The following is a 15,486-nucleotide window of genomic DNA, read 5'->3' on the forward strand; positions in this document are numbered from 1 at the left end:
GTTTCTTGTACAGGTAAGCCTGTTTGCCTAGGGGCAGTGCCACCCACAGTGGGCAGTGAGCTGGGCCCTCCACACCAACAATCGGTTGAGGCCTCATTGTGTCTCATAAACACAACCACAAGCCTGTGAGGTCTGGGCAGTTCCTCAGTGGAGGAACTCTGCATTGCGGCAAACTGACAAGGAAAAGTAAACAGGGCATCTCACATCTGCCTTTTTGTCAGCTAACACAAAGTATGGAGATCTTACAACTTATTTCCCTTCTTATTCAACGTTTATAGTGGTCGCAAACATTACTTGCATACGTTGGCAAGTGCCCTATCACACTGTGGAATACAATTTAGCCGTCCCCAGGTTTCCATTTAGAGAGGTAAGTATGCTTTATTAAGGCACATTATTGTCTTATCCAAAATTTTCCTGTTTCCCTTCAGTTCTAAGATTCCTTCTTCCACTGTTTGTTTGTTTTTTGTTTTTTGTTTTGTTTTGTTTTGTTTTTCTGTTTAGTGAATTTCCTACCAGGGTGAATCTCACAGTGCCAAAGTCCCTGACTTTCCCTAATCTCATATTTTTTAAATTTCCTCTTTGTTCCTAAAGAATTCTTTTGTTCAGTGTATTTTCAAAGGGTTCACAATGATTTTTAGCCTTTGAAAAATATTGCATCACTTCCTCCCAACCTTTCTGCTTTCTAAAGAGAAATCTGATGTCTGTTCGGTTTTTCCTTTTAATTCATTTTATTGCCGTGAACAATATATTTATTTCTCTGGCTTATTTCAAGTTTTAAGTCTGTTTAATTTTCAGATGCTTAATTATAATGTGTCTTGGCATAGATGTATGTGTGTGTGTGTGTGTTTCCTTTTTCTTTTTCCCCTCTTGTTTTTAGTTTGTTTAGCTTTGAAGTTTATACTTGTCAATTTGGAAAGTTTTCAGCTATTATTTCTTGTCATTCCTCTATAGCACTTGCCTCTTTCTCTTCTCTTTCTGAGACTCATTACAAAAATGCATCCTTTCTGATGGTCCTGCAAGGCCACCAATTGGATTCCATGGTGAACTCTGGTCTTCTTTCCCGTCTTTTAACTTTTGCCCTCCGTGGCTCTTCCATGTGTTCTTGCTCAGACTTAATGTTTGCAAGAAGTGCAAGAAATAGGTAAAATGTGCTTACTCATCTCACACAGGACTAGGAGCAGAAACACCTCATATTTTGTGAACATTTCTGTTGCCAAGGAGAATGGAGATAAAATTAATTATCTTGTAATCCAACAAGTTTACCACCCTATGACGTCTACACAAAAAATTCACTGTAAACTGGTCATTGTTTTCTTTAACATTTACTGTATTTTTTCTTCCAGTTCTTATCATATTGCCCAGGCACAGCCTGATATGTGTCTTTCCAGAGGATACAAGTTGATTGGGGTATATTTTGTTTTGCTTGTTACCACAGATGTGTTTTTTTTTAAACAGTTGGCCATTTCTTAACAAAAGTGGCTAATTTTCTGCCTCCTTGAATCATCTCCTAAACATTTTTCTACTTCTGTCAAGTTTCCTAAATGTTTGTCCAACCCCTGTAGCTCATCTTGTCCCAAAGGCAGTGCTGCCCAATTTCAGATGCCAGTCTCTATGCCTGTTAGCTGTCAAGGTAGAGCTATTCCTGATGGGAAGGTTTGGTACCCATAACCACACGTCGTTTCTATGCATCTAAGGCTCAGGTGGGTAGTTTTGCTCTGGTAAGGTAGAACCTACCAGAAGGCTCGACAATAGAGCATGGCTGCTGCTGACAGGACTTCCTCAACTTGGCTCTGTTCTGTGTATTCTCTGATCTTTTACCAAAAAAAAAAAAAAAAAAAGCCTGGGATCCTTTCTCAAGAGATTTTGGAAGCTGGTCTGAAGAGACGCTTCAGTTGGCAAGAAAATTTCTAGCTTCTCTGCTTCATAATCCAGACTCAACTCCCAGCACCCACACTATGGCTCACAGTCTTGGGTAGCTCACGGTCTAGAGCATCTGCAGACACCAGGCATGCATCTGGTTTATAGACATACACATAGGTAAAACACCCACAGACTTAAAGTGACAATAAGAAAAAGAAGAGGAGGAGGATAAAGGGAGAAGAAGAAAAAGAAGAAGGAGAAGAAGAAGAAGGAGGAGGAGGAGGAGAAGAAGAAGAAGAAAAAGAAGAAGAAGAAGAAGAAGAATGATTTCCAGGTGTGATGGGGCATGCCTATACTCCCAGCACTCGAGAGGCAGAGGCAGACGGATCGCTATGCGTTCGAGGCCAGCCAGCCTGGTCTACAGAGTGAGTCCAGGACAGCCAAGACTACACAGAGAAACTGTGTCTCAAAAAACCCACAAAAAAAAAAAAAAGAAAAGAAAACAAACAAGAAGAAGAGGATTAAAAGGAAGATGATGATGAAGAAGAGGAAGAGAAGGAGGAGGAAACAAAAATTACGAAAAACACATGTGCTTTCTTGAAGCCTAATCCCGGAACTCAGCACCCTCTCATCTAGAGTACTACGTGAATCGTGACACACAGTTTATCAGTTTTCGGGGGTGGGGGGGGGCGGGCAGTAAACAGACTCTGCCTGTTCCTGGAAGAGGATCAGAACTGCCTTCCAGGGCTGCAGACACAAGGAGGAGAGACCTGGGCTCACTTTTGTAACTGGTCCATACGATCAGGAAAAGTTTCACACAATAAATAAAAGAAGAACGGGAGTTTTAATAAGATGGGAGAGAAAAATAAAAAAAGAAGTAGAAGATGGCCAAAGGCTTTCCCATGAAGCTGCATCCTAGGATAGACCCAGAAACTCGCTATTAAGATCAACATCTAGGGAAAAAAAACCATCAATGGGCTCTACAGATGGTGTTGGGCATTGAAGACATTGCAGAGGAAGCCTGGAAATCCCAGCATCTGGGGGAAACTTCCAACTGAGGGCTTCCGCTAGCTCATTAGGTCCCAGCCTTAACACTTAGAGCATTGTTAGTATTGATATTTCCACCCGGTCTCTCATAGACGCTCCAGGGGTGTGTTGGGAAGGAGATGAGCTAACCAGGGAATCAGAAACATAACAAGAAAGTGGAAAGCGAGGGATGGAAACCTCTGGTTGCAGCCGTGGTACCTGTCGCGCCAACCCTGCAGATGTAAGTGGGATGCTGTGAGAGCCAGATGCGGCACATGCTCAGAGCCCTGGTAGGAGGAAGCCCGCAGGCTCCAGGATTGGAGGATGCCAGCCTCAGTTGCGTAGGAAGCTCCAGGTTTGCCCAGACTATGTGGTGGCATGTTTCAAACAAACAAACAAACAAACAAACAAACAAAAGAGAGCAGCATTGACTGTGAGCAGCAATGGGAGCGCCCCTTCATCAGAGGACATGCAAGGCATGTTGCTTCAGCAGATAGGGCTGTATCCATAGAAACCATGTCATCATGGATGTTGCAGTGCCACCTGGCCTCAGCAAGTCCTTAACTATCAAATGTTTTCTTACCCATCCTGAGAATCCCATGCCAGACTCTTTGAGACCGCTTTGTATCTGAGAGAGCCTAATACATCCCAGCTAGTAGTTGGACCCAGTGTCTACTCTGAGGCTGAGTATAAGAACCGCAGCGCCCACATCTCTGATAGTACCTCAAATTCTGCTCCGCTGGGCTCGGTTTGAAACCTTCAGGGAATGGCTCTAGACACAGAATGCTGTGTACAAGTCCTTCTGACAGTAATCAAAGGTAAAACAAACAAACAAACATGGTGGCAGGCATGTTCGTGTTGGGACTTTCGGTGTCAGGTAGCACTTGGGAGGCAGTCTGGAGAGAGTGCAAGCCTGTGGTTAGAGCGCTTGCTGCTCCTGCAGAGGACCTGTGTTCAGCTCCCAGCACCCACATGGTGGCTCACGACCATCTGGAACTCCGTGACTCCCTCTTCTGGCCCCTCATGGGTGCATCAAAGACATCGTGCACAGAAATACATGCAGGCAAAACACATAGAGTAAAATAAATAAATCTTTATAAAACAACAGCAACAAAACACTTGAAGTTGCCGTGTGTGGGGGTCACACTTGGACACTGGGCTCAGCTACCATGGGGGCTGTGCAAGGACTTTGGACTTTCATAGTTTTCCTTTTTCATTTTTATGTTGTGGGGAAAAAAATGAGAGACTAGGGTCATTGCCTCTGTGCTTCTTTCCGGAGAGCTGACACCTCCAGTGTGAATGAAGCTAATGACGAGAGACAGCATTTTAATGTTAATTAGACAGCCCATGTGTCTTCCTTCAATAGCGACCCATTGCTCTTTTATGTACCAGATGAAAGCAGAGCCCTTGCTTGGAGGAAAACAGGGTACACAATCAGAAGAAAGAGAGAGTAGTTTCCATTTCATAATTATGCTGATGATTGTTGCTTTTTGTAAAAAAGGAAGGCTCTTGAGAGGGCAGGGTACTTGAGGCTAACACTACGGCATGGCAGGGTGTCTCTAAAGAACCGCTAAGACCCTCTTTTCTCCCTTTTAGTAAACACTGTTAGAAACCGTAATCTCAATTAGCAAACAGACTCTCAAAGACTCAGCGCACGGTGGCCTCATTAGATAAGTAAGAAAGAGGTGGCAGTGATGGTCGGCCTCGGGAGAAAGCTCCAAAAAGTAAGGAGGCAGGCTGCCCCCTTCCCCTGGTGTCCCCTGCACCATGCAAACCCCCAGGCTGGAAGACAATACTCTTCTCACTTGAACCTGTAATGCCACCACTGCGTAATATTTTGAGCACTTGGCCCCTAGCTGGTGGCACTTTTTAGGAGGTCGTGGGGGGCATGCTGCTAGTGGGTAAAGGTCATTTCTTTCAGTGGGATCTGCTCTCCTTCAGTTCCTTCTGCCCTCTCTGCTTCCTGCCAGCCACCAAGGGCCAGTGCCAAGCCTCCACGTGCCATGGACTGTCACCTCGTCTTCCTCATGGCGACGGGCTGACATCCCTCCACAGTCAGGACCAACATCAGCCTTTCCCAGCTCCAGGTGTTTGTGCTCAGCAAGGACAGCATAACTCACGCAGCTTTCAGGTCACTTAGACATAAGGACATAGAAGGCCAGTTTTCACTTCTACGTGAACGTGTGGAGTTAACGCAGGGATCTGCAAATCTATCTCATGCAGTTATTTCAGGGATATGCGTAGGAAGTCACAGGAGAACTTCTCAGGAGTCGGTTTTCTCCTTCCATCATGCGGGGTCCTGGGAGTTGAAATTAAGTCATCAGGCAGCTAACAAAGGCCTTTACCTGCTGAGGCATCTTGCCTGCCAGAAGCTTAGGGATATAAAGGCTTCAAGGCTCCCTCTTCCCGGATTTCCAGGGCACATGGCAGAGTCACAAGGTGTTGTTATGGGGTTAGGCTAAGGACTCACTCCTCTTTCTGCTTGGTGCGTATCTTGGTAAGCTGAGGCTGCCAAGAAGTGGACTGAGGTGTTTTATTGCTTCATCAGCTCTTTAGCTCTTAACCAATGAATGGATAAAGCGATGGCGTTCATGAGTCAGGGGTCAACATGCTTTTAGAACTCTAAACTAGTTCTAGATGTACAGGAATGTCACCCGAAGGGCTCTCGTTCACTCTCCCTACAGTGACACTGAACGTTTACATTGAATGTAGCCATGGCCCATGTACAACAGCTCCCAACCAGTGTTCACACAAATCCCCATTTTGGTCCAAAGATACAATTCAGAGCTTTAAGCTGCATTTCAGAAATGCTTGGTTTGGTGTATGGATTTCTTTTCTTTTCTTTTCTTTCTTTCTTTTCTTTTTTTTTTTTTTTTTTCTTTTTTCTTTTTTTGAGACAGGGATTCTCTGTGTAGCCTTGGCTGTCCTGGACTCCCTTTGTAGACCAGGCTGGCCTCGAACTCACAGCAATCAGCCTGCCTCTGCCTCCTGAGTACTGGGATTAAAGGCGTTCGCCACCACCGCCTGGCTTGGTGTATGGATTTCATCATCTGTTGAGTGGGTAGAGTATTAGCCAGTGACTGAGTCACATCCCTTCAGGGTTCAGAAGCTCAAGGGTCTGTGAGAACACACCAGACACTCCAAGACTTCACGCAGCCTTGTCCTGAGATCTTTAAAGTATAGTCTGTTATGGTAGCATGCCAAGCATTAATCCCAACACTTGGAAGGCAAAGGCAGGTCCATCTATTTGAGTTTGAGGATGTCCTGGTCGACATATTGAGTTCCAGGCTAGTCAGAGTTATGCAATGAGACCCTGTCTGTCTGTCTGTCTGTCTCTCTCTCTCTCTCTCTCTCTTTCACACACACACACACACACACACACACACACACACACACATACACACACAAACACACACACACACTCACATGCTCACACAAATGCACAAGACTGAAGATGCCTAGTTTGTGGGAAAGATAAATCCATACCTGATTTGTGATTAGACAATCCATGTGGGTGACACCAGTTAGGCACCAGCTAAGCTACATCCCATGTGCTGACAAGAGTCTTCTGGGATGTTCTGGCTAAAAATCAGTAGTGGATTAGGCCAATCAAGTCTTTGACTGACAAGTAGAGTTGGAGCTGTTTTTCATTGCAGACTCAATTTTAATTCTTTTTATTTTTACTTTTTATTTTTTGTCATTGTGCAGAGTCAGCTCTGAGGAATGCAGATTGTACATTCATACCATCCACAATCAGCGAGAATAATCCAAATAATATCAAAACTTTTTTTCAAGAAATTACTTGTATGCTACAACAAAGCTATGGGGAAACTGATGGAGAGGTTCATGGTCTATAGTTTTGGCCACAGGAGTATGTGCATTGATGGTCTAGTTAGGCTAAGATGCTCAGCACAGTGTTGTTGACAGCAGCAAATTAGAACCAACATGATGTTTGACCAGGCTTGCTTAGACAGATTAAAGGACATAGATAAAGATCTAAAGCTCAGTAAACTGATAATGCTATAATGCTCTAAAAGAATATTTAGTGGTATGCTATTGCCACACAGAAATGACAACACAGGCCATCACAATTTAGTTGTGAATATAAACATGTGTGTGTGTATGTGTGTGTGTGTGCATTTGTGTCTTGAAAGTTATTTGTCCTATGTGGATGCTGAGACACTTTGGATTTCATATAGTTTGCATGTGTGCTATTTTTTTGCTGAGCAAGGTGGCACATGTCTTCAACCCCAGCACTGGGGAAGCAGAGGTAGGTCGGTCTCTGTGATATTACTGGCCACTTTGGCACACAGTGAGTTCCAGACCAGTCCCAGCTACGTGGGGGAGCCTCTGTCTCACACAACCAAAACTGTAAATAGTACATAAATACATAACTTGCTCACTGGGCATGGTGGCGCACGTATTTAATCCCAGTACTCGGGAGGCAGAGGCAGGTGGATCTCTGTGAGTTCGAGGCCAGCCTGGTCTATGAAGTGAGTCCAGGACAGCCAAGGCTACACAGAGAAACCCTGTCTCGAAAAACCAAAACAAAATAATAATAATAATGATAATAATAATAATAATAATAATAATAATAATAATAACAACAACAACAACAACAATAATAATAATAATAATAATATAATAGCTTGCTCACTCTGGTCATCTCATACAAAGGTGTTGTGCAATATCTGATGTCTTTTCAGCGGCTATGTTCCTTAACATAAAACACTTCTTTTCTTCCCAAGGTCTATCGTCAGTCATCAGCGTTTCCTTCCTTTTTTATGACTGAACTGTAACATTTTACCTTTGCCTGTGCTGTGTCTTACGTGGTCACCGCCACCTTCCGACGGCCATTTGTTGTTTCCTTTCCATGGTGACCATGGATCCTTTATTCTGTAATATATTGTATACAAGTGTTTGTGTTGAAATAAATGCTTAGGTTTAGCGCACTGACCTGGGAGTAGAGGTGCAAAGTCTTGAAATAACTCTATAATAAAAGAAGAATTGATGAGCAGCCTCGCTGCGGTGTTTGCATTTAAAAAATATATTTTATTAATTTATTCATATTACATCTCAATTGTTATCCCATCCCTTGTATCCTCCCATTCCTCCCTCCCTCCCATTTTCCCCTTACTCCCCTCCCCTATGACTGTGACTGAGGGGGACCTCCTCCCCCTGTATATACTCATAGGGCATCACCAGGCGGTGTTTGCATTTTCACAGGGGCCGCGACCTGATGGAGAACGGACTCTCTTTCTCAGAGGCCATCTGTGGCCAACGGCTCCTCAGCTATAGGCGGGACTTCCTGTCCACTGTGGGCGGGACTTCCTGCCCACCTCCTACCTCGTGCTGCGGTTTCCTCTGGCTTGAGCTTGTTTGGATCTTCTGCATTCTGTCACATCTGCTGAATTCCTTTGTTCAATTTTTAATTGTTTCCTTTTTACGCTGTGAGTTTCTTTTTTATTTTTACACAGATGCTGTGTGGAAGTCCCAAATGAGATGTTTTTCAAATATTTTTTCTCCTTTCACGTTCTTTTTTTTCTCTTATTTATTTGGTTGTGTGTGTTTGTTTGATTTGTTTGAGTTTCTGTGAGAATGCACACCTCTCTCTCTCTCTCTCCCTCTGTCCATGTGTGTGTGCATCTGTCTGTCTTTGTGTGTGTTTGTGTGTCCGTGTATGCATGTGTGTATGTGTCTTTGTGTGTGTGTCTGTGTGTGAGTGTGCCTGTGTGTCTATGTGTGTGTCTGTGTGTGTGTGTATGTGACTGTGTGTGTGTTTGTGTGTATGTGTGTGTGTGTGAACTTTAAGGGCTTACTTAGATGGACACAATAGCATAATTTGCAAAGAGTCGTAATTTGTACTTATTCATTCCCAGACAGTTAATTTTCATTCCTCTCTTCCTTACCTGGTTGTCCTGGATGACGCTCTCTCACTGTGATGCCTTATAGCTGAGCATGTGTCGTCTTCTGCACTTCATGCGTTTATTTTTACCTTGGAGGGATGCGCGTGCCTGCTAAGCCCGTGCTCTGTTCCCATCCCTTCTACTCCACTTATCATTTTGAGCAAAGTCTCTCGGGGTCATGAAGGCCTTGACCTCACTCTGCAGCCTCGCCTTCTTCTTGTGACTGACCTGCCTCTGCCTCCCAAGAAACTGGGCATCACTAGGCATGCCCACCAGGCCTAGCCTCCTCCATTTTCCTGTGACCTGAAAACTTGTTCTCAAAATGAAAGCCTATTAAAAATAAATAAATATATGATAATTAAAAAATCACTGGGGGCTGCCTAGATATTTCACATGTCTGTTAAAAAATCTATTATCTACCTGCTTATGTGTGTATGTATGTATGTATGTATGTATGTATGTATCCATCCATCTATACTTAATGGTAAGAGACAAAATTAAAAATTAAAAATTTCTAGCTTAAAATTTTTAATTGATTTATTCGCAATTCTAGAATAAAGCAACACCCACTTCCACAAAATGGTGCAGTGTTCTGATTAGCTGAATATGAACGTTTCTTCTTCATTAAAGTATACTTACACATTTCCTCTATTTCCTTTACTTTCCTTCCAATCCCTCTCATGCACCATGCACCCATCTCTGCTCCCTTGCAAATGCAGGGGCTTGATACACACACACACACACACACACACACACACACACACATACACACACACACATATATATATATATACATGTACATACATACATACATACATACATATATCACATGAGTCCATTTAGTGTTACTTGTGTATTTGTGATGTCAGGACTGACTACTTGGCATTAGATAACCACTCTAGTCTTATCTGCAGGAACACTAATTCCCTCCCCCCCTTGTTTTCTCTATTGCTCAGTTACCCAGCAGGTTTTTGTTGTTGTTGTTGTTTTGTGGTTTTGTTTTGTTTTTTTTGTCTTGGAAGATAGGGCTCGGTGAACTCTCCCTGTCACATTAGCATGTCTATTACCAGGCCCTTGCTCAGGTCCCAGCAGGAAGTCAAGGTGCTGAGTATCACTGTGTGGCAGCATCCCTGTGGTTTGTAGGAGAGGACCTCACTGCTAATCCCTTGGTCTTGTTTCTTTTGGGATCGTTCCACATCCTCTTCCTCAGTCTGTGTTCCTGAGCCTTAGGTGCAGGAGTCGTAGCGCAGGTGTGTCCTGGGGGGGGAGTCCTAAGTGCCCCACACTCATGGTCTCCACATTTTGAGCAATTGTAGGCTCCTGTGATTTTCTCCATGAACTGCAAAAAAGAGCTGCATTGCCGAGGCTGAGAGCTTTAACAGGTGAAAAAAGGAAAGTGAAGAGTTGGGAGTTGAACTTCCAAAGTTGCTGTTTTTATAAGTGGGGGGTGCGGGGAGGAAAATAAGCAGTTTGTGTCCTAGTACGGGAACAGGATGTGCCCATGCCTGCCCAGCCCTGCAGCTGACAAGCCCTGAGTGCTGAGCCATGTGCTCAGTAATAACAGGAAAGGTTCAAGGGATCCGGGTAGCAGGTCTGTGGTGGGTGCCCTCCTGTGATGTCAGAACTTGTGGTGATGATGTGGGAGCATCAGGGAATTCAGGACAGCCTGAGTTAGGTAATGAAGGTGTCACAAACTACCAAACAACAACAGCCCCAGCAAAGCACAACAAAAGCTAAACAAAAGAGAGGTTTTTATTATGTCAGACTCAGGAGTCTCCTACCTGAGGACCTTTGTCTGTGTCTTTAAGATTTGTTAACTCATGTCTTCCTTTACTCACTCCCCACCTCCCCACCCCCCCCCACACACCTGTTATGCACAACGTGCTTGCTGAACTAGCCAGAAAGCTGTCAGTCAATCACATGGCTGTATATATATATACACACACACACACACACACACACACACACACACACACACACACATATATATATATATATATATATATTTTTTTTTTTTAATTCAAACCATGTGTAGAGACTAGAAAGCTGGCCCAATGAGGGGTCGTAAAAGTTCTCTTTTAGTTGCCTGTTAATGAGGGAGCTGATCATGCTGTCCCAACTTCAGCAGAGAGATTGAATTGGTTACTTTATGTTGCTGTGATTAGAAACACCAACCAAGCCGGGCATGGTGGCGCATGCCTTTAATCCCAGCACTCACTCAAGAGGCAGAGGCAGGAGGATGGATCACTGTGAGTTCAAGGCCAGCCTGGTCTACAAAGTGAGTCCAGGACAGCCAAGGCTACACAGAGAAACCCTGTCTTTTGAAAAAACCAAAACCAAACAAAAGAGCCAAACAAAACAAAACAAAACAAAACAACAAAAGCACTGACCAAATGCGATTTATGAAAGAATGCATTTATTTTAGTTTATGGTTCCAGAGGGAGAATCCATATGGTGGGTGTCTTAGTAACTGTCCCATGGCTATGATAAAAAAAAAAAAGAAATTAATTTTTTTTAAATGAAGAAGGCAACATATAGAAGAATTTATTTGGATCTTACAGTTCCTGGGGGCTTGAGTCCATGGATGACAAGGTGGTGGTTGCAGGAAGCAGGTGAACAGAGCAACAGTGAGAGCTCACACAGCAATCAGAAAACAGAAAGCAAACAGACTGTCTATAATCTATCTACCTATTTACCTATCTATCAATATCTATCAATATCTATCAATATCTATCTATCTATCTATCTATCTATCTACCATCATCATCATCATCTGTCATCCAGCCACTATGTTGATAGACAATAATAAAAATTAAGGTAAAACAAAAACAAAAACAAAAACAAAACCCACTTAATCGGCATTCAGAACAGAGCTAGTCTTTTGTAATCTTGAAACGCACCCCCAGCTGTGCACCTCCTCTAGCGAAACCCACACTCCTCATCCTCCCCAGACGGCCACCAACTGGGGATCAAGAGGAGTCCAGGGGACACCCTCCTTCAAACCACCATCATGAGGAGACATGACAGTAAGTGGCTCAAGCGGAGGCTGAGATGTTACAGTTTCCATCACAAATGGGGGGCAGGGAGAGTGAATTGGAAGTGGGGTGAAGCCGTAAACCCTCATATTTCCTTCAGCAAAGCTCACTGACCGGTGTCACCGTGGCCTCACTGACCGGTGTCACCGTGGCCTCACTGACCGGTGTCACCGTGGCCTCACTGAACGGTGTCACTGTGGCCTCACTGACCGGTGTCACCATGGCCTCACTGAACGGTGTCACCATGGCCTCACTGAACAGTGTCACCATGGCCTCACTGAACGGTGTCACCATGGCCTCACTGACCAGTGTCACTGACCAGGGGCTCCTCATTTAAACCACCACAAACACTCAAACTTAACTTCGCATGAGCCACAGGTGCCACGGGGTCTCTTGTGAGGCAACTGGAACTTACCAACAACTTCCCCCAAATAAACGTGTAGGAGGACTTTCACAGAAGGACGGTATGGTGCCGGATGCTGTGCTCAGGGATGACAAAGAAGGGAGAAACAGGATTTAATTATTTTGCTGCTTTCTCTTCAGGCAGCTACGCCAAGGACCTCACAGCCAGCCATCTCAGAAAGCACAAGGTGGTCGGCATATGTGAAACAGAGCTGAGATGACCCTGCTTCAGTCTAAGGAGATGTCTCAGAACGTGCTTTGGTCTTCATTCTCATAGAGATCAATATTTTTTTACTCTAAGGCAATCTGTTTAAAAAGCAGTCATAAAAATAAGGTTTAACATAAAAAAATTATCTTGTAATTTGAGATAAAAATTCATGTTTCATATATATACATATATATATATATATATATATATAGAGAGAGAGAGAGAGAGAGAGAGAGAGAGACAGACAGACAGACAGACAGACACAGAGAGACAGAGAGAAAGACAAACAGAGACAGAAAGAGACAGAGAGACAGAGAGACAGAGACAGACAGACAGACAGACAGACAGAGACAGAGAGACAGAGAGACAGAGAGAGAAACCCAATAGTGAGAGAGAAAAAGCCTGAAAATAAAGAGCTAAGCCTCATATTAAAAAAGATAAAAATGAGCAGAGTAAATAAAAGAATATAGAAAAGGAAATCAATACAGATAACAGGAAAAGGAGAAAGCAGAAAACAAAGAATCAATAAAGAAACCAAGCTGCGCCTCCCTCCTACCTCCCTCTTTCCCTCTCATTTTTCTTTCCCTCTTCTTTCCTCTCTTTCTCTCTCTCTTTCTCCTCTCTGACTAGAACAGACAAGCCTCTGGCAAGAACACACAAGGCGAGGCAAGACCACACACAGTTTTAGGACTAGAAAAGTGAGTGCAAACGCAGTATTTGTTTGTTATTTTGAGACAGGGTCTCCCTATTGTCACCCTGTCTGTGCCAGAACTTACTATGTAGACCAGGCTGGCCTTGAACTCACAGCAATGCGCCTGCCTCGTCCTCCTGTGTGCTGAGATTAACGGTGTGCACCACACACCTTTCACTACCCATGTAAGCAAACAGAGGGTGCTTGAAGGCTTACAGGCAAAGGGCAGGGGCTTACATGTCACACAGGAACACACAGCTAACAACAGGTACAGTATTAGAAATCATTGATGAAATTCAAGTCGATGTCACAAAGAAATCTAATCCCATAGCCTGTAGAATGGCTAAACACCAGCATTCAAAGGACACCAGGGGTCGGGTAGGATGCCAAGTCGCTCTCTCTTACACACTGCCGGCAGAATCTGTAACAGTGAGCTACTTAGAAAACACTTTGACTCATAAAGCAGATTCTTCACACATCAAAAGACCAAGGTATTCTGATTAAAAGTATTCCTAGCAGACACACTAACAATTGCCCCAAACAGGGGCAACCTAAATATCCACCAAGAGGGAAACAAACTAATTTTCTATATTTAGGCAATGCCATACGACCTACTGATTTAAAAATCAGATGCCAAGAGACAACTTATGCAGATAAATCTCAGCAAATATTACTGCTTTAAGTGAACAAAGCTAGCATTAACTAATGACTACTATGTTATTCCATTTAAATTAATGGCAGAAAACGCAAAACTAATCTGTGATGACAGAAATCAAAGCATCGGTTGCCTGAGGAATGGCCATTGGCTGGAAGGGTACAGAGTGGATTTTTCTAATCGGGGCACCTGAATTTTCCTGGGTGTGAATATTAGCTATACTTGCCAAAAACTCATCCCATCAACTGCTTTGCATTTCAAAATGCATTCATTCTATCAGAAAAGACAATATCTTTATAACTTGTCCTATAAAAGATCAGAAAAACAAGAAATCGGTAGTTGTGTTTACACACACACACACACACACACACACACACACACACACACGCTAAGAAAATTTGCAATCAGTCTTTGGTGATTCTTAAATTCTACCCATCACTCTAGAGACAAGGGGCCTGTCTTGGTAATTCTGCACACGGGAGAGGCTTTTGTTCATACATGGACTGTGAGCTCTTGTGGTCACTTAAACCACAGCTTTGTACTTAAACCACAGCCTTCCGTGTTATGCCGTGTGGCTACGGGGAGGTCTAGCCCACCTGGAGATAAGCGGTTCATTGGTCATGGGCGTTGGTGACGCTGTTGTTCCTGGTCTTTTTCTGCGTGCCCTTCACAGTGCATCCTGTGTAACAAGTAGCATCCCCGCCACACCCTTCCCATCGCTTTGATGGTGTACCGAGCACACGGGCGGAGCTGAAACCGTGAGCTGAGATAAATTGTTCCTCTTTCGCCTTTCTTGGATATTTTGGTCCCAAGTAATCAAACGTCATCGCTACAGGTGCTCGCCTTCACCTTAAGGTGTGAGCCACGCAGGGCAGGCAGGCCCACGGCTCACGGCGGGAGGGGTAGGCAGTGGGTGCCCACGTAGCAGACACTGTGGCATCAACCAGGAGAGATTCCAGACTTCGATTTTGTTCCACTAAACATAGTCTTAAGACTGTGGGAGGCTTGGACACCATCCTAATCCCAGGAAATCCATTTTTCTTCAGTCTGAATAATGAAACTGTTTCCTCCTTGCTCGGTTTGGGTAACAGTCAGGCGTCACTCTGAGGCCCAAACGTATGTGAGTCCAACCTGCTTGTACCAGGGCAGGACTGGGCAGAGAGACTTCTAGAAGTATTTCCTAGGTTTTAAGAAGGAACAAAGAGGTTTCTTTGGGGTGGGGTGGGGTGTGGCGTTTAGCACTGCTGAGCTCAAAGACAATACTTGGATTTTCTACAGACGGCTTTCATGCTGGAGGCCCAGCCCTGAGGGGAAAAAATCCAGCTTCCACGACGCCAGCACTGGGAAAAGAAAACTATACCATTGACAATATTATCGAATCAACAAACTAGCCATGGATGAGTGTCTCTTTATTCTAGGCCTTTCTGTGAGATCATGAATGCTCTTCTCTCTCTCTCTCTCACACACACACACACATTCTTGGCATGTAAGTTTATTTGGTTGCTCTGGCATTGATCGTCCCCCAAACGTCTTAAGTCCTCTGCCGCACGGAGGATTTGATGAGCCTGTCAAGGGCCAATGGAAGTTACTGGTAAGTACTCAGTGAGGGGTGTTTGGGTTCCACCCGTGTGCGATGCAGTGTAAAGAGTTGGCTTCGGAGAGCAGATGCCATCAGAGGGAGGGATTGTCATTTTGGGCCTCTT

The 15,486-nt window shown here is 44.1% G+C and overlaps 1 long non-coding RNA gene across 1 annotated transcript; it reads right to left on the bottom strand.

The window, feature by feature from the left end:
* Positions 1-4,997: 4,997 nt before the first annotated feature.
* On the bottom strand, positions 4,998-7,752 carry LOC311591298. The gene is made up of 3 exons (XR_014777054.1): positions 7,694-7,752; positions 6,373-6,468; positions 4,998-5,185 (listed from the first exon to the last, which is right to left on the bottom strand). It is a non-coding gene; the product is annotated as an uncharacterized lncRNA (long non-coding RNA).
* Between the last annotated feature and the right edge of the window lie 7,734 nt (positions 7,753-15,486).

This window comes from Acomys minous (genome assembly GCF_964271855.1).
Source record: "Acomys minous genome assembly, chromosome: 20".
NCBI classification, from domain to species: domain Eukaryota; kingdom Metazoa; phylum Chordata; class Mammalia; order Rodentia; family Muridae; genus Acomys; species Acomys minous.